Here is a 23407-nt window from a genome sequence, read left to right as displayed (position 1 = left end):
AGGGAGAGTTAGGTGGGAATTCTCTATAGTTTGATCTCAAAATGATATGCACTGATTTGCTTTTTAAAACATCATAAAAACGTGTCAAAAATTAAAAATAGAAGGAAAACAGGAAAGGCTAAGATAAACTAAAAAATGAAGAAAAATTCTTTAAAAATTAAAGAACTTTTCTTGTGATGAAAAGATTAAGTAAGAAAATAAAACAGAGTGAGAAAAATGATGAATAGAAAGATTTTAATGTCCTGGATTCCAAGGGAAAAGAGAAGTGGCAGGAGAAGGGAGATTCAGGGTCACTGTGGGTGATACTAAGTCAGCACAGCCAATAAGACATCCTTACTGCATGTGACCTTGGCAAATCCACCAATGATGCCTCATTCTTTCTGGAACTCATTATCCTCATCTATGTCATAAGTACATAAGATAAGACAGTGTTGTCCCAAAACTTGATAAACATTGGTGATTATGAAATATTTCACATTACCTTCAATCATACTGAATTACCACGTTAGAATATTACCTACCTTCTGGTTCAACTTCAGTCCTAATGTGGTCAGGTAGAAAATCTCAATTTGGTGTTAACATTACTTTAATGCCTTTCCCAATATTTATATTGCAAGACAATATATATATATAACATAAAACTAATTATCTTAAACATTTTAAACTGTTTAGATCAGTGGCAGTAAGTATATTTACACTGTTGTATCATTACTCATTTCATGTACCTTGTAATAAATCCAAACTGAAACTCTATATCCATTGACAAACCACTTCCCAGTATTCCTCCCTCCAGTCCCTGATAATCACCATTTCCGTGGGTAAGTGTGACTACTCTTATTTCATTTGAATTAGAATATTTCATTAGAATGGAGCCATGCAATACCTCACCTTTGGTGTCCAGCTTCTTTTGCTTCATGCCATGTCTGCAAGGTCCACCAGCCATGCCAAGTGTTGGAAGGCCAGTAGCAGGCTGTTCGCTCCTGACAAAACCGCTGTCCCTAATCCCGCCTCACCCGTTTGGGCACATTCTGCGAAGAGCTCCTACGTCCTTGGATTCAACCAGTCTCTGAAAATCACAGAACGGGACAATTCCCATGCAGAACTCCCTTCCTCCCATGTTCAAAGGATGTTTTCTGCCTCTTTCATTTCTACTGCTGCTAAGTTCTAAATAAGGCTTGGACGATAACACGCGTCACATCGTATGTCAAACCATCCATCCCTGCCAGCTTTGGGTGAAGGCGTGGGGGTGAGGCGGCCGTCAGCCTGCTTGCGCTGGAATGGAGAAGCGTTCAGATCTAAGTAGTGGGCCGGAAATCCCTTAGCACACATCACCTGACTCGCCACGAGGTCTCGTAGAACTGATACCAACCAGCAGATCTGGGCAGCACTGGGCTTTTCTCCTCCCACTTCCCGCTTGCGCTTGGGCGGTAGATGCTGAAGGAGGGCTGCGTCGGGCTCCGGCCGCCCTGGCACAGGACGAACGCAAGCTGCCGTGTCTCCCGCACACAGCGCCAGCTGAGGGGAAGGTTAGCTTTTCTCTCGGACCTATTTTCTGGCTTAGTGTCCGCATGCCTACAGTGCATTGTATATCTCTCTCTCTCTGTCTCCAGGCTCCCAAGCAGTTCTCTGGGGCCACGCAGTGCAGAGTTCTAGCCTGCTTCTGACACACCCCCTTTTTTTTTTTTTATTGGAAAGTCAGAGATACAGAGACGAGAAGAGACAGAGAGGAAGATCTTCCATGCGTTGATTCACTCCCCAGGTGGGCCCAACAGCCAGAGCTGAGCTGATCTGAAGCCAGGGGTCAGGAACCTCCTCCAGGTCTGGCACGTAGGCACAGGGTGCCAAGGCTTTGGGTCGTCCTCGACTGCTTTCCCAGGCCACAAGCAGGGAGCTGGATGGGAAGTGCGACCACCGGGACACGAACCTGTGCCCATATGGGATCCCGGCTTGAGCAAGACGAGGACTTTAGCCACTAGGCTACCGCGCTAGTTCCCTGACACACCTTCTTTAGGGTCGCCAATATTTCTTCAGAAGATGTCGCCATGTCGTCAGAAGGTGCAGGTGGAAGCCACAACCCTGTGGAGGGAATATGTAGTCGTGTGGGGTCTCCGGTAGTTGCTTCTTTAGAGCTGCTGCTGGGAGTGGCCTGAAGCATAGTGGTCGCGCCGCCGCCGCCACCACCTCGGTGCCTGAGGAGTGCCGGCTCCATCACGGGCTGCGAGGTTCCCGAGGGCCCGTGGCCGGAAGTGGGAAGGCGGGCTTACGGTCATGTGACCACAGGGCACGGCCACTAGGACAGCTCCCCTGGTTCTCGCCTTCCGGCGCGGGTTTCCCTCCCAGATTTCCCTCCCTGGAGACTGTTTCTTTTCCTCTCTCCTGTCTGGAGCACGGAAGGCGTCCTGGCAGGCCCACCCATGGGAGCGAGAGCCCCTCCAGCCCAGCGCCGAGTGTTCTGCCCGCCTGCAGGCCGCAGGGAGTGTCACTGCCCGGCAGCTCAGGCTGGCGGTCCACGGGGACACGGCTGTCCTAGCAGGCACTTGGAGATCACAAAGCTGGTGAGCAATCCCTAGTTTTGGTAAGGAGATCAAGCTTACTGAAAGAGCTTACTGGCAGTTTGGTGTTAGAGGGCAAATCAGTGCATTTTTTGGAGAATGTCATGAAATGGTCTCTTTTCCAACTGGGAAATGTGACTCACGGAGATGCACGCAGTTCCCTCGCCTCTCTGCGGAGGCCAGTCACCTTTCTGGGCTCCGCTTACCCTTGACAGAGACTGGGGTCAGGAGGAGAGCAGTCTTGTGTGATTTGGCTCTAAGAAGCAGAGTGACCAGGGATACGGTTTTATCCCCGATGTTAAATGGTCCTGTTTGCTATACCCAGACAGCCAGTGAATCAGGAGCCCAAGAAGCAGGGAAGTGTCACCATGCTGCTAAGGCTGTATTGTGAAATACACGAGATTGGCTCACTCCATATAAATAAAACAATATATCCATATTCACATATATGTTTACATTCATATACACGTATGTGCATGTATACATTCATATTAGCACATAATCAGATATACATATTCATATACGTGTGTGTATTTGTATGTGTGCCATATATGTTTCTATATGTATGTGTGTGTGTACACACACATATATGTAGTCCAGGGTCCTTAGTGCTGCATGACTTCTCTGATGCTGACCGGTGTTTCCACTGCACTCATGTGCCAAGGGAGTGAGAGTCATTGGCGAACACTGCCAAAGCCAGGCTTTATGCAGCTTCCTTGTTTTGGAGTGACCTTGGTTGTAGGTGCTTAGAACAGAGAGCGCTCCAACTGCTGGTGGTAGCTATGAGCTGGAATGCACCTGAACGGTGTCTGACAGGTAGTTTAATGTGCTGCAGGTCTGGGCTCTGTCATCACACTGGCAATGAATCTTGGGTTTCAGGCGGGAACGGGTGAAGTAGCTTGGAGTTGAGGCTTGACAGCTACACCATTGCAATGTTCAGTTGGATATTCAGTTCATTGCAGTGTTCAGTACCGAGCAAGCTCAGGCAGCCCTGCAGAAATGTACGCACATCTGAACTCAGTGTCAGGAGGCTTCAAGAGAGCTGGCTGCCGGTGTACTCATGTGGAAGCTGGACAAGGTATCTTGCCCACCCCTGGACCATGGCAAAGTACACTGTCATGAAGCTTGCCTTCCTAGTTTGATTTCCTGTGTTCTAACGGAGGACTTGGTTGGTCTCCCTCAGTCTTTTGCTTCATGCTCCACAGGGCATCCTTCTCCTGACCTGTCCCAGGTAGGCTGCAGTACTGTTGCAGTACCATCAGTGGCATAATCATAGATCCTGTTCTACCATCTGTAAGGAGGCCATGATGGTTCCACCTGAAGTGAGAGGGTCTGTTCTTCCGCGTGGGGGGAGTGGCAGCAGACTGAGGTAGATCACACAGCAGGAAACCCAGGAGTGACTCCTCTCTCCTGGGATGCAAGAGGAATCACTAACTGATCTGCTTAACAGAAGCACTGAATGCCAGGGCAGGGTCTCAGGGCAACAGGACTTGTGCATTCAGAGGGACCCAGAGTTACCAATCTCATAGCGCTGGACCGTTCTTGTCTTAGGCGGAAGGTGTTCTTCATTCTTGTGGGTGGAGCTACATCTCCTCCACAGCGCCGCCTTGTGGAAAAGAAGAGTATGCAGTTGAGTAAGGTCCTGAGAAGTCCTGCAGTAAGCCATTTCCTTTAATGCTGTACTTAATGTTATCAAGACATGGAACCTGCTTTTCTACATTTTACTGCGTACTTCCTGGTGAGGGGGAGAGTGAGTAGATTCGTATTCTACAAGCTTTCCTTTGGGAAACATTGTTCAAGAATAGGATAATTCTACAATCTTTATTTAAAAAAATTTTTTTTTAGTACACATATCTTTGTTCCCCTGGTGATTAGTAAAAATAACATTAAGGTGAAAAAGTTATGCTTATTTTTCTTCTTTATAAACAGCAAGAAAAAGGGATCTAGCAACTGGCTTATGGTAATTGCTGAAACAAACAAGTGCCTAAATCTTGCTGTGAACACTAAGCACACTTTGGGAGATTCTTCTTTGGAGACCTCCAGCGGTGTCAGGATTGCACGCTGTGTGCAGTGAAGCCGGCACCACAGCTGTGCGAGGAGATGTTCGGCATCGCAGGGATGCGAGGAGTGCCAAGGCAGAGGCAGCACCACTTGCCAGCTCTCAGATTGGCAGCCGTGGCAAAGATGAATTGGCAGAATAACGTACCTCTTCCCGGGAGGGTGTATAGAAATCAACACTCGTTACGTCCCCAAGCGGATCCTGCCTGCTTCCATGACAGGTGGACGGGATAAGAACACGGCTAGACACGGATAGCCTTGAGGAAGACTCTCTCGAGGAAATGTGTCCAGGATGTAGTTACAGGTGTTACAGGTGTTCCTCCCTGTGCTGTTTCTGAGATCTAGAAATGACAGGATTAAACAAATTGCACTTCCCCCTATTTGGGGTTGGGCAGTGAGAATCATGCTGAGGAAAAAAATCTCTAGAAGTCATGTTGGGTGTTTGTTACTGACATTTGGAATTAACTTGGATAAGACAAAAATATTACTAGACAGTATAAACAATCTGGCTTAATTTTCTTAAAAGAAAATGTAGACAGCGTGCATATATGGTCCTCAAAATGTACATGATGGTTTTCTGCTGGAATGATATTTTGTGTATTGTACTATATAGAGTTTTTCATTTTTCTCTGTTTATTTCTCCTTGGTTTTTTTTTTAAGTTTTTTTTTTTTTAATTGGAAAGTCAGATATACAGAGAGGAGGGGAGACAGAGGAAGATCTTCCACCCGATGACTCACTCCCCACGTGGCCCCAACAGCCAGAGCTGAGCTGATCCAAAGCCAGGAGCCCAGAGTCTCTTCTGGGTCTCCACGAGGGTGCAGGGTCCCAAGGCTTTGGGCCGTCCTCGACTGCTTTCCCAGGCCACAGGCAGGGAGCAGAGGCCGAAAGGCAGTGCCAAAGTGGGGTCCCGGATCAGTGAAGGTTACTTGGAAAGGGGTGGATGGTGTCTCCCTTGGGCTTCACTAGAATTATACTAGGTGGTACAAGAGCAAGATAAAAGCCATCTTAAGGAAATGGGGGCCTCTCAGAATGATGCTGGACACGGAATCTCCAGCAACTCTTCAGGGACATGTGTATAAAAGATTGTGTGCATAAGGCTATGGTAATGTAACTCGTGGGGCCACCTGGATCAGAACTCCTTAAAGCCATTTGGAAAAAAAAAAGTAAGAATCAGCAGACCTTGTTCTATTGGTTTACAGTCTCTTGGCTATGTCAATAAGATGTGCATTTTTAAGAGTTCCAGGCATTAGTCCTATGTGGACCTACAGCTTAGACCATGAAGTTGGCTAGATGACTTGTGGAAACTGCTTAAAGTATTCCCCCTGTCTCTTTAGGAAGACAGTAGCGCTGAGAAGCTGAGCCTTGCCTGCTCCTCTCCTTCTGAAACTGTCCTTGGGAAGATGTGTTAATATTCCCCAAATGCACGATTCCCTTCTCCCTGGTATCTGTGCTCTGTGAGAGCACACGTAGGTGCTGACAGTGCACAAAAGGGAGGTGGAACGATGCTTGGTCAGGCACTCGCTAGTGCTCTGTCTCACACACACACTCTTAACATGCCAAAAACTCCTATAATACGCAGCGAATAGGATGTCAAAAAGAAAAACAATTGCAGTAACTTTCTTATACTATGTTGCGGAACTGTTTAGCCTAGGGAGGGGGTTAACTCTCTTTAAGCAAGTTTTCTTTCTCTCAGAATTCATTTCTTTAAAGTCATTGGTGGAGCTTATAGGGTAGGTTTGTAGGCCTGGGGATGGAAGTTCAGGTTGCATTTTAGGGGTGTTTTTTGCCATGCTTCCTTCTCTGTCAGCATTTGTCTTCCTGGACATTAAAAAAAAAAAACACATAGCATCAAAGATAAGAAAACAAAGGCAAATAAGAAGAGAAAGAAAAGGAAAATGAAGTGAAAAAGACAAAGCCATGCTTTAAAAAAAATAAAAGCAAGAAAGTTATAAGAATAAAACTAAACATTGCCAGAAAAGTCAATAAAGAAACTGGAAAGGAAAAGTAATAAAGTAACAGTGAAAAATAAACTTTCACATCTGCTCAAAATAAGGTACATGAGACAAAGATGGGTGGTATCTAAAATTAAAGGTAAAATATTTGATGATAGTAAGACAAAAGGTTAAAAACATAGAGTGGAAGAGGTGAAATATTAAGATACAAGGCTCATGAACTGAAAAGCTAAAATATAGCCGTTATGTTCAGAGATGTTGAATGTAAAGCAGCAGGCTGCAGACACTCAAGCATTAGGAATTCGGGAGTCCTCTCTGCTGTTGTCCATAGCTGCAATGTCAGGATACTCTTAGGCAGCAGCATGATGGACTATGACTGCTTAGGAAGGACTGTGCTATTATGATAATACAGGGGAAATCAGTGGAGGCGACGGAAGTTTGGGAGGGAGTAGGGGGAATCCCAGAGCCTATGGGATTGTATCATAGACTAGAAATACATTAAAAAAAAAAAAAAAGAAATCAGGTGTCCTTTAAAGAGGAGTGTTTCAGGCTAATAGAAATATGCAGATTCGCTGGAGGCTCCCATGTGTGCTGGGGCTTCGATGGTCCCCGCCACCCAGCAGCCATGTCGGCAGTGGATATTTTCTGTGCTACATCCTTGGCATCTGATCTAGATTTAATTACACCAGGCATGTGTGCTCTGGGCAGCTCATGGCTTCCAGGGCACACCTTGGCCTCCTTGGTAAGCCCTGTTAATTGCCAGAAGAGTAACTGGGAGCAGTTCAGTGCTTCCGGCCCACTCCCTGCCACCGTGTGCCAGGGAACTGAACCACACAGATGAACCTGTCAGAGTGCACCTCACCCTCAGGCCTCTTTGCTGCTAAATACTCCAACTTCTATGGAATGCCATCCTTCCCTTCTTTAGCTTGGCCAGACTTGACTTCTCTTATAAGACTTCGCTCAGGGAGTCACTTCCTCTGCAAAGCCTTTTTTTCCCCATCCCACTTTTGTGTGTTTCTGCATCCCTGGTGTGCTGTGGTTTTCAGGCACCTGGCAGAACAGCGCTCATTTCTTTGATCTCCTTCACCGTGAGAGAGAATGCCAGGGGGCACCGAGGATAAGGAAAGAACACTCAGTCTGCTGCTGTCCATCTTGCTTTCTCTTTCCATCTTCAATAACCCTGCAAGGTAGGATGGCCCTGGATAGCAGCATTGCCCAGACGATACAAGAGCTTGGTCACTTATTTCTTGAACAATAAATGTCATTGAGCTCTATCACAGACTATTTTGTGCTGCTGGAGCACAATACTTAAGACTGCATCATTTTAAAAAGAAAAGAAATGTGCGTGGCTCGTGGTTCTGCTCGCTGGGCGGTTCGTGAGCGTGGAGTAGCATCTGGGGAGGGTCTTTGTGCTGCCCTCAGCCTGTGGTGGAAAGAGGAAGGGAGAGAGGACAGGCAGAGGCAAGCCAGAGGGGCCTGGGTCCACTTCTTGTAGAAAACTCACTTCTGAGATAATGGCATTAATCCAGTCACCGGTGCAGAGCCCTTGAGACCTACTCAGCCACTGTAACACCCCCACTTCTCAAGACTGCTGCTGCACGGGGATGGGGGGGCAGGATTAAATCTCTGACACTTTGGGGACACCTTCAAACCAACCTTCTACTGTGTTCCAGCCTTAGAGAGGTAAAAGAGCTTGCCTAAGGGCATCTACATAGTGAGGTACAAAGCCATACATTGAACTCAAGCCTATCTGATTCTAACCCCGTGTTCTTACTCAAGTGCCTTTATTACTCAATACATAATAGGATCACAATAAATGTTTGCCATTCAGAGAGCTACAAACCAGAGTGAAGGCCTTAGCTGTGCATTTCTGTCTTCTCTGCCATACCTTTTCTAACACTTGGCTTGGGTGTTGAGTTGGTTTTTTGATCGCCGTACATCTCCTAAATAAGGTACTGTGTGTTAGGAATATCCCAAATGCTCCCAATAAGGATCTCAAAGAATTCCAACAGACAAGTTCCCGTACAACTTTCCTGGGAATCTTCCTCTGAGACGGCCAACAGGACCCAGCCACTAGTGTTTGCAAGTTGTTGTGATTTCTAGGATCCGTTTTTTATGGTTTGACAGTGGAATGTATGGTTTGGGCAAACACAATTAAACCCAAATTGCCCGTGGCCACGTAGCTACTGGCTATCTTTCAGTGTTGGGGGAAAAGACAAGGCTTTGCAAGGTTAGAAAAATCCCTGGAAGGATCTCCAATGGCCCTTTGTGCTCCCTTCCCTTCTCACTAACGTTCATTTCAAACACGCTAAATTCCTGAGGAAGTTACCGTTTTATTGGTTTATTTTTTTGATTTGTTAGTGTCATGGAGCGTGAAATCTTATTTCAAAGGCGCCACTCTTTCCTGAGAAGATGCCCATGGTTTTGCATTCTTAGATTCTAAGATTGGGAACTAAATGCAACTTCTGCCTGTTGCAGGGAGAAGGAGAGGGGAAGGGAAGGAACGGGGGAGGAGGGCAGGAGGGTGTTTCTGTGCTTCTTGAAAGGCGCTGGTGGTTTTTCCTGCTAAAGAGTCTTCTGACACAGGGTGTGAGCAATTTGTTGTGACTCATAGTGAGTTGATTTACATGATTTGTGTGGAAATGGCTGAAATCCCCCTCCAAACTTTAAGCATGGTATACCCCTTGGTACTTAGTGTGTGTGCTGAGGCGTCATCTCCATGTGGCTGGCGCGGGCCATTTGAATAAAGTACCAGATGGAAATCATCGCTCAAATTATTCCTTTCCCATTGCCTAAATGCAAACAGCCAAGTGGAAGCTGTTTTCCATAGCTTCCCAAACAATAATAGTAATAATAGTAATAGTATGAGAAATCCTGACAGCTCCCTTCAAATGGTATGGAATTATAATGACGGTAACTGCTATAATGGGACTCTTTCACAGATGGCAGCCGAGCCAGATCAAACCCTTCATTAGACCTTCTAAAAACTGTCCTATACTTTCTCTTCTGCATGGTTCAGAACACAAAAGGCCCTTTGTGCCTTTAGAAACTTTGCTGCAATTTCAAATAGAAGGAGAAGCACATTAGCCCTCTTATGCCTGAGCCATATCATCAGCATAAAAATGAATTTGTAAGATTTTGCCACATGTGATGTATTATTGCTGGGCTATGTAAACAATACCGGGTCTGAAATTGAGCCGTGGGGACTCCCTTTACAACTGACAAATTGAGAAACAAGGCCATCAACTCTCACACACTGCATCCGGTGAGTTAAATAACTCAGCCAAGATCCATTTCCAGCCCAGTCTGAGATAATCTTTGTCCTGTACTCATAAATCATAGTCAAGGGCATCAGATGCCCCCAGGCAGATCTATAAACCTGTAAACAAGACTGTGCTACACAATCCTGATCTCTTGCAAAAGCTCAAACCAAATCATTTGTGGGTTTCTTCTAGGCATGGGTTGGAGTTCCACTTGCAGCTCCTGTCGTGCCCATCAACAGCAGCAGGGTTGCTGTTTGGAAACAGGTCAAGGTGGTAGCCTTTGCCTTCTGTGGATTCTTTGGGTTTCCCCTCTAGCCTCCTGGAGTGAGTGAGAGCTGGTATCGGCACTGGGGATCAGGTCACAGAGTCCCGGCAGGATAAGCTCTATTTATTCCAGAGGAAGGAAGCGAAGGAAAGATTGCATGGTGAAGCTGGGTTGCTGAGCAAATGACTCCATTGTTCCAGGTCCTGGAACAAAGGTATGGACCAGAAATAGCTTGGAAGTGGTGGATCTGCTTCCTTCTGCCTTGAGTGACATTTCTTCCCTTGGTTTGGTGGCACAGGACCATGCTTTGAAAATGTCATGGTCTAATTGGCAGCTACATTGGGCACAGCCGGGTAGTTAGCACTTGTTAGTTGTATAGGGTCAGAGCTTTTATAGGACACGAATGAGAACTGACTGTTCAAACTGGGAGGCATTTCTCCACTGGTATTTAGTTTTTCGCCTTGTCCTAGCATTCTCAGTGGAGTTCAGTTATTCTGCTTCTTAATAGGCTGTTCATCTGAAGAATTCATTACACCCCTGAGCTGAAGGGCTCAAATTGAGGAGATTGGTAGTGGGTATTGAAGAGAGAGTTTGGATAAGATGCCTTGTATGGTGCACGCTTGCTGGACATGTACTGAATCCCAAGCACTGTGCTGCCAGCTTAGAAATGTTGTCTTCCTTTGTCCTCGTGGTCATGCTGCTGGGTGATGTAATTTTCATTGGGGAGAGAACAGAACCAAGGCCCAGAGAGGCAAGGTAACTTGCCTAAGCACACAAAGCTATGGGAGTGACAGAGTTCAGGTTTGAAGTTTGTGACTGTGGGCCCACGTTCCTTCTTCTATGATTCACCGCCTCCCAGGAGTGAGAATTCAAATTTATGTGACACCTTTGTCTTAAGGCTGCGTAGGCAAATAGAGTTTATGCCAAATCCAGTCGATTAGTAGTGATGTCTGGAATGCTGTGTTGAGAAAGATTCTTACTGGGCAGGAGTCTCTGGCTGATTAATGATGTCTGCTCTGTGTGCTGGCTAGGGAGGACGGATAGCAGGACGCCAGCCAAGCGTGGCTGGCCCCTCCTCAGGTTGCCAGGACTGGTAACCCATCTTCAAGCAGAATCGTGCCTGTGTGAGCCTTTTAGTGTGTAGCAGGGCAGATCCACACATTGCCTAATGGTGATAAATGGCAACGAAGTATTCACGTTCTGTTGAGAAGAAGCAAAACTCATACCTCCCAATTTCAAGAAATGATCCAGAAACAACCAAGTTGTGGTGATCATCACTTTTGGGTCTCTTATTCACAGGAGTCAAATACACCAGAAAACAACCTGGCGATACCTAGGGCATTTCACCCATAAAGCATCCATCGTTTGTCAGTAATCCAAACAAAAACTCCTCCAACCATTAAGTGGAGCTATAATGTATCGCTCTGAATTTATAAAGGCTCTGTGGATTGATTGTTGTTTTATTAACTTTCTGTTTTATCTGGTTCTTATTCTAAATTTATCTTTTCATCGATAAATACAAATTATGTAGAATATTTTTGAAGTAATCTGTATTTTGTGAAATGGTGAAGTCAAGCTAATGTGTGCATTACCTCACAGATGTCTTTTTGGTCTTGAGAATACTGGAAATGTCTGTGATTTTCAAGAATTCCCTACATTTTTTATTAGCAACAGTTGCATTGCACAGCAGATCTCCCAAACATATCCTTCCCATTTAACTCAAATGTTGTATCCTCTTTACTTTTCACAATTACTTTAGTTTTTCCCTCAGTTTCTCTAACCCTCCTCAAAACAAACCAGTTATCAAAGAGTTCAATGAACACCACAAGGACCTTCTTTATTATTATTTTTCCTCATAGATCCCATCATCTAGGTGTGTTGGTCTAGTAAAATAAATTTTAATTATTAAAAAAAATATTTTTTTTCATGATCTTTAATTAAAGACTGCCCATCATGGGTGTTTAGCTTAAAAGTTAAGATGCCAACATCTCATATTGGAGTAACTGGTTCAGTTCCTGCTTCCTCTCAGGAAACAAACCCTCAGAGCAGCAATTGATAGCTCAGGCTATTGAGCCTGGCAGATGCCTCTTGAATTAAAAAAAGGAAAAAAGTCTGCCTGTATAAGAGCTCCTGCTCATAATAGGGTGATACTAGATAAGTAATAGTTTTTCATCAAAAAACAAAGTTATTTAGTAGTTTGGTTAGTCTATACATAGAGTTAGCAAGGATAAAGATGCAGGGTTTTTTTTTGCATTAATGAAAATTATTCATCAACACTCGTTACTTCCGTTGAAGACTTCTTTGAAGACATCTTCACATTTAGTATGAGAGACAAATTGTTAATTTCTGCTTATCTAGCTAGAAACTATGTTAATGCCAGAATGGTGCTACTGCCTCTCTAAAAGCAATACCTGCTACATCTCTATGGGTCAGACTTGATCACAGGTCCAAGTCTCCTGCTTGACTTGGGTGAATTCTCCATTCAGATGCTTGCTTGCATTGAATAATATCTTTAATTTCTACAGTCTTAGCACTTGCCAGGAAATGCAGGCCACTTTTAGTTGAAATAAAATTACCAAAGACCTTGTATAATTAAATAGTAATCACAAAATGGACTGGAACTTAGGACTTCAGGAGCCACTAAAGTTAAACAGTGAGACCACACTTCCTCGCAAATATAATTTTCAGACTGTCAATGAGGCATTTTTTTCTGACTGTATGGTTTTAACTTTTGTTTCATTTCCAGTTAGCCTGGAATCCAGCAGTCCAAATGTGCTCTGTAATGGTGGAAGCTGGTAAAGTCAGATGTTGCTCAGGAGCTTGGAGACAAGTTGCATTCCAGAATGAGCTGAGGTCTGACTAGACTTGAGATTAGCAGGAATCATGTTCCTCAGTTCTTCTGCATTGGTGAGTGCTGTAACTCACAGCCCAGATACCTTAGAAATCAAAATTCTCAAGTGCAGTTACCAAACATTTGTTTCTTTTGGTTTCTTCTACTGGCATGGGGAAGAATTTTCCTATTGGACTAAACTTAACACTAGATGAAGATTTTCTGCCAAAAACGATCACCAGGCACCTACTCACCTTCTGCCCCTGCCATCCATCCTTAACCCAATATCGCCCCAATGATGTACTCCCAGTAGTCTCAATGTCGGAGAATGCAAATGAGCAGATTTCAGAAGCATTGGATTGATGGTCAGCTAGGATCCACTAAACGAAGAGGGCATGAACCAGTGAGATTTGCTGACTTTCAAAAAAAAAAAGGGATGACTTCCTTCAACTCCCAGAGTAATAATGGTGGGTATGCTGGAACAATGCTGGAACAAGCTAGGTGTCTGCCAGCTGTCATCAGGAAGAATCCAGAATAGCAGCACCTCTGCAGCTCCAATTTTCCTTTCCCATGGTTCCTACACTTAGCCTGGATAGAAGATGTTTGGAGAAGGTACACGCAGCCTGGGATCCTGGCACTGGTTCCGCAGCTTTCACCTCCCCAAGGAAGATCTCAGAGCAAGCTGAAGGTGCACGCACAGGGAGAATTCTTCTGACTGTGGAAAATATCAAGGCAGTAAACAGATAATAAAGATTGCTTGTAGGGTGGGTTTCGAGTTCTCCCCTCGGCTTCGATTCCCAATTTCCTACTGATTTGCACCCTGGGAGGCAGCAGTTGATGGGTCAGACACCTGTGTCCCTGCCACCCATGGGGGAAATGCAGATTGAGTTCCTGACTCCTGGCCTTGGCCAGACCCAGCTGGGAATGTGTGGCATTTATAGAGTAAACTGGCGAGTGGAAGATCTCTGTCTGCTTTTCCAATAAAAAGCGAAATAAATACTTGAACTATTATTTATGTATTTTTTTAAAGAATAGTATTTCTTTAAGATAAAATCATACTAATGATTATTTTAAGAAAGATTGAGTGGTAAAATCTAAGAATTGGATCAGTTCCCTTCCTTCCTAGTGTGATATTGACATAATTATCTCTCTAAGCCTCAGCTTTCCCGTATGTAAAGTGAGTGAGAGGGTTGTGCAGATAAAGCAGGCAGTAACTTGCTTTGAATTGTGTGGTTATAAATGGTCAATAACAGGTTCTTCATCCCTGTCCTAGAAGCAAGATCATCGCCCACTTGGAAGGGGTTCAAGGAAACTTTGTTCCCTTTACACACACACACACACACACACACACACACACACACACACAACCAAGGAGTACTAAGTAACATGTTTCTTTAAAGTTGTATTGGGGGCAAGTCACAGCCTTCCTGTCTGAAATGTCTTTTAGAGGACTGAACCATGGAGGGTGAGATGCTGAATCACTTTCTCATTGTGATGAAATGTACGATTTTATGATAGTTGGATAAGATATAATGTTTTTCAGGTTTATTAAGCATACTGGTCCTGAACCTGGCCAAATAGGATGCTGTTACAAAGGCCAGGAAACTGCAGCATTGGGATAATTTTGCAGCACGATGCTAAATGCTGTCTATATGATCTCATCTAATTTACAGTAAGAGCCTGGTGGTAACTACTGTTTGTCTTCCCATTTTGTTGATAAGGGAATCCCGGCTCAGGGAGTTAAAGTCATTCTGGGTAGATTCACAGAGTATCTACAGAGCTGGGAGTATAATTCAGATCTGTGAGAACCCACTCTTTGCTTCACTGCCACCTTTGCTTGCACTGCCTTGCTGATGGGAACAGCGCAATGGTATGCAGTGTCCACTTTGTCTTTGAACTTTGGAATGAGGGGCCGGGGAAATGGGCTGTTACATGACCCAACAGGGGTCGTCTCTTACCCTCTTTTTTCCAGAAGATGGAGGCTTTCTCATTCCAGGCTCAACAGGCTGAAGATGCATCCCTTCTGGGTGACCTCTGCCTGCCTGCCTTTTATTTCCTGACTCTGGCTGTTCCTTGCTGCATAATTTCAGAGATGTCATCAGAAGTTCATCTGAACTATCCGTTAGCAGCCAATTCAGAAGCACAGAGAAATCAGATTTTCATCGTAGAGTACAGATCTATCAAAGTCTGTTTTACACACCATCATTCTCCATCCTTCCCTTAATCCTGTGAAGTTCAATGTTAGGATCAGCATCTTTGCTGATGAGGAAAACTCAAGTTCAGCAGGTTGCTAGACACATCCGACAGTGAGCTGTTGGGTTGGGGGAGGTATCTTAGGCTAACTGGACAGGATGCTCTTGTTCTTCATCTAGCTGCGTCCCAGCATGAACGGCGTCGTTCTCAACCACTTGCAGTGTGTTGCCGAGGATGTTTGGCAGTGTCCAGAGACATAGAAATTGTGTGATGCGGTGAAGAAAAGAACAAATTCCTGAATTCTAGGCCATCCAGAGGAAGTGAATTTCATCTCCTAAATCTGTAGTGGGGGAGGGCGGCAGAATCTTATGGCTCTCATTTCCCACACAGGGAAACTAAGACCCCAAAAAAGACAGGTGATTACCTCAGTGTCACACAGTCAGGCGTGGTTGGAGTTGGAATTGACACCAGCTCCTCCTAATCTGAACCCAGACATTTCCTTCTTTATTGTAGCCAGCTTCCGCTAAGCACCCTGCTCTCTAAACAAGAATTTCAAGCTCTCTAAACATGCTTTAGCTAGGTGTTTCTGAAGACATAGCCTGCATCAGATTTACACAAGAGTTTGGGACCACACAGATTGCTAGGTTCTCCCAGTTTCTGATTCATTGGGAGTATAGTGGGAGCCTGAACATTTGCGTTTCTAATAAACTGTCAAGGATTGTTGATGTTATTGCACTGGGGCTGGGGAGGGTCATACCCTGAGAAGCACCATGTTGGAGCTTGGGTGATTTTGGAAGCTTTTTCTACCTCCTCTTTCTCTCTCCCCCAGCAATCTGGGAACAGCAAGTTGCAGAATATAAATCGCCTCTCATGGCTAGCCACAGTGATATATTAGTGAGATATGTGACACCTCGGGTTTCATGAAGGCTCACTGCAGAACTTCACTGGACCACAAGCTTTCTTGGTCCAAGTGTTCCTTTCAGTCTCCTGAAAGGGAATTAGAATCATTTGCTGGTGACATATGTGATGAGCTGGATCTTGATCTCTCTTAATCTGGGTCAGAGGGTGCAAGCTGATTCATTACTTCAAAGCCTGAGCCTCTCCTTGGTATTCCCCAGGAGAGTGTGATTGCCCTGTGTCCTCGAGACCAGAGGGTAGAGGTGCAGATGGAGGCCTGTCCCTGTTCCTTGGACTGGATGCTGTTCCCCTCAAATGGTGGCTGTCTAAGGCTACAGTAGGAGATGTGCTTAAGGGGTAGGCTCCCAAAGTCAAAGAAGGTTCCCTCCAATTTATTACCTCTGAATCCTTATAATATCAGATGTGTCGAAGGCTCAGATATTTGTAATGACTGTACAATCAAGACCTATGTTGTGCTGAAACTAGCACAAAATAGGCCAAGGAGGCAGAGACAGAAACTGGTATTTAATGAGCCTGGTTATGGGCCAGGCACTGTGCCTGAAGGAGGTTTGTAAACATCTCATGTAATCCTCGAAGCTATCTCATAAGTTAGATATGCTTACTTGTATGAAGGAGCTGGAGGCTTCATGAAACCAGTAGACTTACCTAAACCCATAAACTTTGCAAGTGGAGGAGCTTGGGTTTCAGTCCAGAGTAATCCAACCCAACAGCTGTTGTCTTTCTATTTAATGAGGGCTGGTGGGTAGGGGAGAGAGAAGTTGAAGCCTCGAGGTTTAGAGGAGTTGGGGATGCCTTCTGCCTTGTGATTTACTGGGCAGTTCTTGAGCCAGTTTTGACTTTGGCTAATCTTTGTCAAATAATTTTTTTTTTAATTTGGTGTAGAGAAATTTAGAATGTGGGGAACAGATGTCAGTATATGCCATGAGGGATTTGTCTACATTGACAAACAAGTGACAAATAGAATGATTATTCCCCCTTTGAGCTTTGAAAGAAGTAACAATAAATCCCAAAACTTTTGGGAGAATTTTAGAAGAAAAATAATACAGGATATTAGAAAGTCGAGGCTTGATTAGAGTAGAGATGCGATTTGCTCTCTTTTGAGCTAAGCATTACCATATTTTCTTAGGTGTAAACAGAACTGTACTTTTTTTTTTCCTTCTTCTTTTTATGAGTAGCAAAAATAAATCAACTGCTCCCTACAGTCTCCCTGACTTGTGAAAATAAAATCAAAATAGATCTTTGTAATTTCATCCTGGCCCAGAAGATGAAAGAAATTTGAGCCCATAGATTTGCCATGCCACTCTCTCTGTGGTCCCCAATGCCTGAGTCTTAATTATAAGTAGCAAAGGCACTTGAATTGGCAAGATACTCTTAGTATTCACTCATCTTGAGCAAATTGTGACAACCATGGGGAAGTAGGAACCTAGAGATTTAAATCACTTTTGTGAATAATTGGCCTTGAGCCTCCTAATCCCATAATATGCTTAGTGGTGTCTGCCATAGGCCTCACTTTCAGAGTCCTCCACTTGAAAATAGACCCAAATCACAACATCAACAATACCTTTCATTTCTTAATGACTATAAAGCATTTTCAGTCACATAATCTAATGTAATCCTCAGAACAACTCTATGAAGAAGATATTTTCATCTTCAATTTATGGACAAGAACACCAGACCTTGAAAAACAAAAGTGAGTGAGGGGCAAAGTCTCAACTCAAATCCAAACTTTTAAGTCCTAGCTGAGAGCTTGTTTACTCTATTCCTATCTGCTTCTTTGTTCTGTAAATTTGACTTGGGTCTTTCAATTTAGTGATTAGATTTTGTTTAAAATAGCTTTCCACCAGTATAAGATAAACACACATTCTTATTCATTGCATAGGGAAGTAAGTCAGAGAAATAGAATTCTATCACGTTAATTAAAACAATCACTGTCAATATTCTGTTTTTTCCTGGTAGTTATTGAATCTACACCTCTTCGTTTTGCTTAAGTTCAAATCTCCTGTGTATCTCAGATCTGTCTCCCTAGGACTTTCTAACTTAGAAGCTACAATTTTCACATTGCTCTGAAGGGCTCTGCTGAATGGATTGGGGAACAGATGATGACTGTGTGCTTTGGGAAACAATAGACTTAGAAGAATTGTTTCAGCCCTTAAAATGCTTGCCATCTGAATATGACAAAACCAATTGTTTGCTCTTATAGCAAGTTTTTTGAACAATGAATGCAAATATAAGGAAGTACCTAAGCCTGAAATTCATCATGTAGTCTTTTTTTTAATAGTTGGGGTTTTTTTGTTATGTTTTTATTTTGAATTTTTGAATTTTTGTGGTACAGTTTCATATAGACTGGGATTTTCCCGCAAACTCCCACCCCCCGACAGATTTTCTCCATGTTGCAACAATAGTATAATCCTTCATAAGGAGTAAAACTTCTATCAGTTTCTTACTGAAATGTGCCCCAACATTGCTGGTACAGACAATGTCAGACAGTCCAGCATCCCATTGCTACACATTTCCAACAGTTTCATTGGGAGTCCATTTTGTTTGGAAGCAGGAATGCATGTTGCATTGTACCCCCACATCTGGATATGGTAGACCCCAGTATTCCATCACTATACACTTCCTTAAATGAGAAACTATGAAACAAGGTCAACGGCTGGTATGAATTAGAACAACGGCCACAACAGCAACAACCACCACCACAACAAATTGCAGCATCATGAAAAAAGGTACTACTGAGTAACCAACACATGGGTGACAGAAAGGAAACACAGAAGTCTCTTGGGAAAAATGATGCCACTATGTAATCCATGAGCCAGTGATGAATTCAACAAGAGAAAACAAAGTGTTTGGAGTAAATCAAACTGAAATAAAAAAAAATCAAAGTACATTGATGCAGGCAAAAAAAAAATATGGATCAGGTTATTGAAGTTACACTGTCCATGATAGTTTCCATATGTAAGAGAGAACATATGATATTTGTTCTTTTGTGATTGACTCATTTCACTGAGCATAATGGTCTCTAGTTGGGACCACCTAGTTGTAAATAGTATAATTTCATTCTTCTTAATAGCTGAATAATATTCCATGGAGTAGATGTACCAGTTTCTTTAACCACTGTTCTTTGGAAGCACATCTGGATTGTTTCCATGTCTTTGCTATTGTAGATTGTGCAAATCTACTTCTCATATCCAGATTTCATTTCTTTTGGGTATATTCCTAGGAGCAGGATAGCTGGATCATATGGCAGATTTATTTGCAATTCTCCAAGCTCTCTCCATGCTGATTTCCACAGTGGTTATACTAGCCTACACTCCCACCAGCAGTGAATGAAGGTAACTTTCTTCCCACATCCACTCCAGCAGGTGTTGTTATTCGAGTTCTAAATGTAGGCCAGTCTCACGGTAGTTAGGTGGTACCTTAAAGTGGTTTTTGTTTGTATCTCTCTTTTGGCTAGGGAGCCTGAGCATCTTTACATATGTCTGTTAGCCATTTCAATCTGTTTTTTTGAAAAATGTCCATTCATTTCCTTTGACCATTGCTCCACAGGGTAGTGTTTTTGCTGTCTCTGGGTTTCTGAAGCTTTTTGTAAATCCTCAATATTAGCCCCTATCACTTGTGTAGTGTGCAAAAATTTTCTCCCATTCTGTTGGTTGCTTCCTCGCTTTGTTAATTGTTTCCTTTGCTGTACAGAAGCTTTTTAGTTTGATGTTGTCCCATTTGTTCATTTTGGCTTTGATTAACTTTGCTTTTGGCATCTTTTCTAAGAAGTCTTTCCCTGTTCCACTATCTTGGAGTGTGCTTCCTATGTTTTCCTCTAATAGTTTGATGGTTTCTGGGTATAGATTTAGGTCCTTGATCCATTTAGAGCTGGTTTTTGTATACTGTGACAACTGCAGGCCTTCCTTCTTTATTCTGCAAGCTGCTATCCAGGTGACTCAACAGCATTTGTTGAATACACCAGGATTTTTGGTTAGATTGTTTTCTGTTTTCTTCTCAAAGATTAGTTGACTATATGTGTGTGGGCTCCCTTCTGGTGTTTCTATTCTGTTCCACTGATCTTCTTCTCTGTTTCTTTAGCAGTACCAGACTGTTTTGATAACCACTGCTCTGTAGTATGTCTTGAGGTCTGGAATTGTGATTCCTCCAGCTTGATTTCTATTTTTCAGGATAACTTTGGCTATTCATGGTCTTTTGTGATTCCAGATGAAATTTTGTGTCATCTTTTCTGGTTCTGAAAAGAATGATGTTGGGATTTTGATTGGGATTGCATCGAATCTGCATATTACTTTTGGTAATATGGTCATTTAGATGATGTTGATCCTGCCAATCCAAGAACATGGTAAGTTTCTCCATTTTCAAGATCTTCTATTTCCTTTTTTAATGTTTTATAGCTTTCATGATAGAGGTATTCCACATATTTAGTTAGCTTAATCTTTAGATATTTAAGATTTCTCTCCTCCATTTTAAAGGGAATTGTACTTACAATTTCTTTCTCAGATGTGGAATTAGTTGTGTACACCAGTGCCATCAACTTTTGTTCATTAATTTTTATCCTGCTACTCTGCCAAAATCTCTTATGAGTTCAATAGTCTCTTGACTGAGTCTTTTGGTTCTCCTATGTAGAGAATCATGTTGTCTGCAAATAGAGATAATTTCATTTCCTCTTTTCCCATTTGGATTCTTTTAATTTTTTTTTTCTTGCCTAATAGCTCTGGCAAGGACTTCCAATACTATATTGAAGAATAGTGGTGATAATGGACATTCCTGTCTAATTCCAGATTTTAATGGGAAGGCTTCCAGTGTTTCTCCATTTAGTATGATGCTGGCATTGAGTTTTTTTGGAAATTGCTTTGATTGTGTTGTAGAATGTTCCTTCTATGCCTATCTTGCTTAGGGTTTTCAGCTTGAAATGGTGTTGGATTTTATCAAAATCCAATGGTGTTGGATTTTATCGAGAGGATCATATGGTTTTTATTTTTCAATTTGCTGATATGAGGTATCACATTTATTGATTTGTGGATGTTGAACCATCCCTGCGTACCTGGGATGACTCCCACCTGGTCCAGGTGAATGATCAGCCTGACGTGCTGTTGGATCCTGTTGGCTAGTATTTTGTTGAGAATCTTTGCATCTATGTTCATCAAGGGTATTTGGTCTATAGTTCTCTTTTTTTGTTGTTTCTCTGGCATTGGTATTAAGGTGATATTGGCTTTATAGAATGAGTTTGGAAGGATTGCCTCTCCTTCTGTTGTTTGGAAAAGCTTGTGGAGGATTGGGGTAAGTTTCTTTTGAAGTATTTGGTAGAATTCAGTAGTGAAGCCATCTGGTCTAGGACTTTTCTTGGTTGGGAGGGCTTTACTGGTTCAATCTCAGTGCATGTTATAGGTCTCTTTAGATTGTTGATTGTTTCTTGATTCATCATCATATAGTCTGAGTGTCATAAGCCAGTTTTGAGAATAGGATGGACTAGTCAAAGGAGAGTTGAACTTGAGGGAAGTGATGCTTGTGGTGGCAGACAGGTGCATGGCTGTCCCTGATCTTTGCCAGAATGACAGACTGCAAAGGAATCATGGTGGTGTTATTGTCTGAAAACTGGGAATAACTTATATTCCAACATTTTTTTTTGCACACTTAGGTCTCTTCAGTAAGATAACATAGTATTTCTTATAGTATTTAGTGGATCAAGGCATTCATTGAAGTTATTAGATGTCATCTGTATTTCTGATGACTGTTGCCTTCTAATCACTTGGGGAAATAAAGAAGGAAATGAAAATGGCTGTTTTACTACCTAAACCTTGGGGGGTGGGGTGGGGAAAGAAATGCTGCAAGCTAAATAATTTACAGAGTGAATATCTGATTGTTAAGGAAGAGGTCAGCTTTGCTGGTTTTAGAAAAATGATTTACGGTTCCACTTAGCTTTTAGAGTCGTGCTGTGACATTTGGGAACATGCTTTTCTATTGATAAGTAATACTGTAGTGTGATAGATGAGAGAACAATAGCATGAGTTTAGCCAAATAACTATTCTTAATGTTTATTTAACAGATAAAGAAGTCAGGTGACATTTTTTTTATCAGTGTGTTGTGCAATGCTGCAAAACTAACAGCTCTAAGATTTGGCATAGAAAATGAGAAATTCTCAGAGAACTTCTAGGTTGGCATTCTGAAAAGGCTATCTAATGTCAGATTCCCCGAATATCTCCTTCCTATGGTCTCCATGAAGATCTGCATACAAATTCCTGCTCTACCACTTCCTACATGGGAGGCTTTGGCAATTCAGCTTATCCTTTATAAGCCTGTTTGCTTACCTTAGAAATGAGGTTAAGAATGCCCATGTCATGAGATTGCTGAGAGAATTAAAATAGTTATAGGTGTAGAGTGGCTTACTCAAAGCTTGGTGCCCAGTGGACACCTAGTACATCTACACATTCATCAAACATTTGGCATTGTGCTACAGACTAGGGAGTGCACGAATGATCAAGATTGACAGTTTCTGTCCTTGAACAGCTAACACTTTCATAAGGAAAGCAGATCAAAACTATCTTTGAATACTTATGAGGTATCTGAAAAGCTCAGGGAAATGCATACTAAGAAAAAAAATTATGCATTAATTTCACTTTTTACATCAAAATAGGGGTTATCTTCCAGTTGCAATTTCCATGAACTTCTTGAGTTTTTTTTTTTTTCCTCTCTCTGTATATGATTACAAATTTTGTCAACTCTCATTAAGCATAGTAAAGGCCAAGACTGAGGGTAATTGGGGTAGGTGTGAAAGTACCTCACGTTGGGTAGGTGACTTTTCAGCAAAGTTCTAAAGCAAGAGAAAGCCAGCTATAAAACATTGATGAGTAATGCCTTTTAGGCAGAAAGAAATGCATTAGCTGAGGTAGAAAATAACCTTGGCTATTCCAGGAATTGTACAAGATCAAAGACTGCAAAGAGGTGAACCAATGGAAATGAACTTTAGAAACAAAATCACCTCATGGAGCACTTCTGAGACCTGAACCCCATTGTCATGATGCAAATATTTTAAAGCAGGAGAGAAATAATTGTGCAATTCTGATACTGGTGTTACTTTTTATGGGGGGTTAGGAGACAGGGCAAGAGAAGATCACATGGGTAAACATAAGTGAATGTACTTCAAGTTCTTTGTTCCCAGTAGTGAGTTCATGAGTATTCATGGCAGTATAACTGAATTAGTGAATAAATGAATAACTTAATGAATGAAATTAAAGTTCATCCTACTTGGACAGTTGTAAACAGTGAGTTATAAACTGAAGATAATGAAAAATTCAACTCTGAAATTTAAGTTTGTTATAGGAAAAAATGGCTTTCATGGTCTTTCCAGTTTGTTGGGTTTCTTGAGGAGCAGAAATAA

This window comes from Ochotona curzoniae, unplaced genomic scaffold (genome assembly GCF_017591425.1).
Source record: "Ochotona curzoniae isolate NIBS_2020 unplaced genomic scaffold, NIBS_Ocur_1.0 scaffold_3835, whole genome shotgun sequence".
Lineage (NCBI taxonomy): Eukaryota > Metazoa > Chordata > Mammalia > Lagomorpha > Ochotonidae > Ochotona > Ochotona curzoniae.
The sequence above is the reverse complement of the archived record's forward strand: the minus strand, read 5'-3'. Positions refer to the sequence as shown.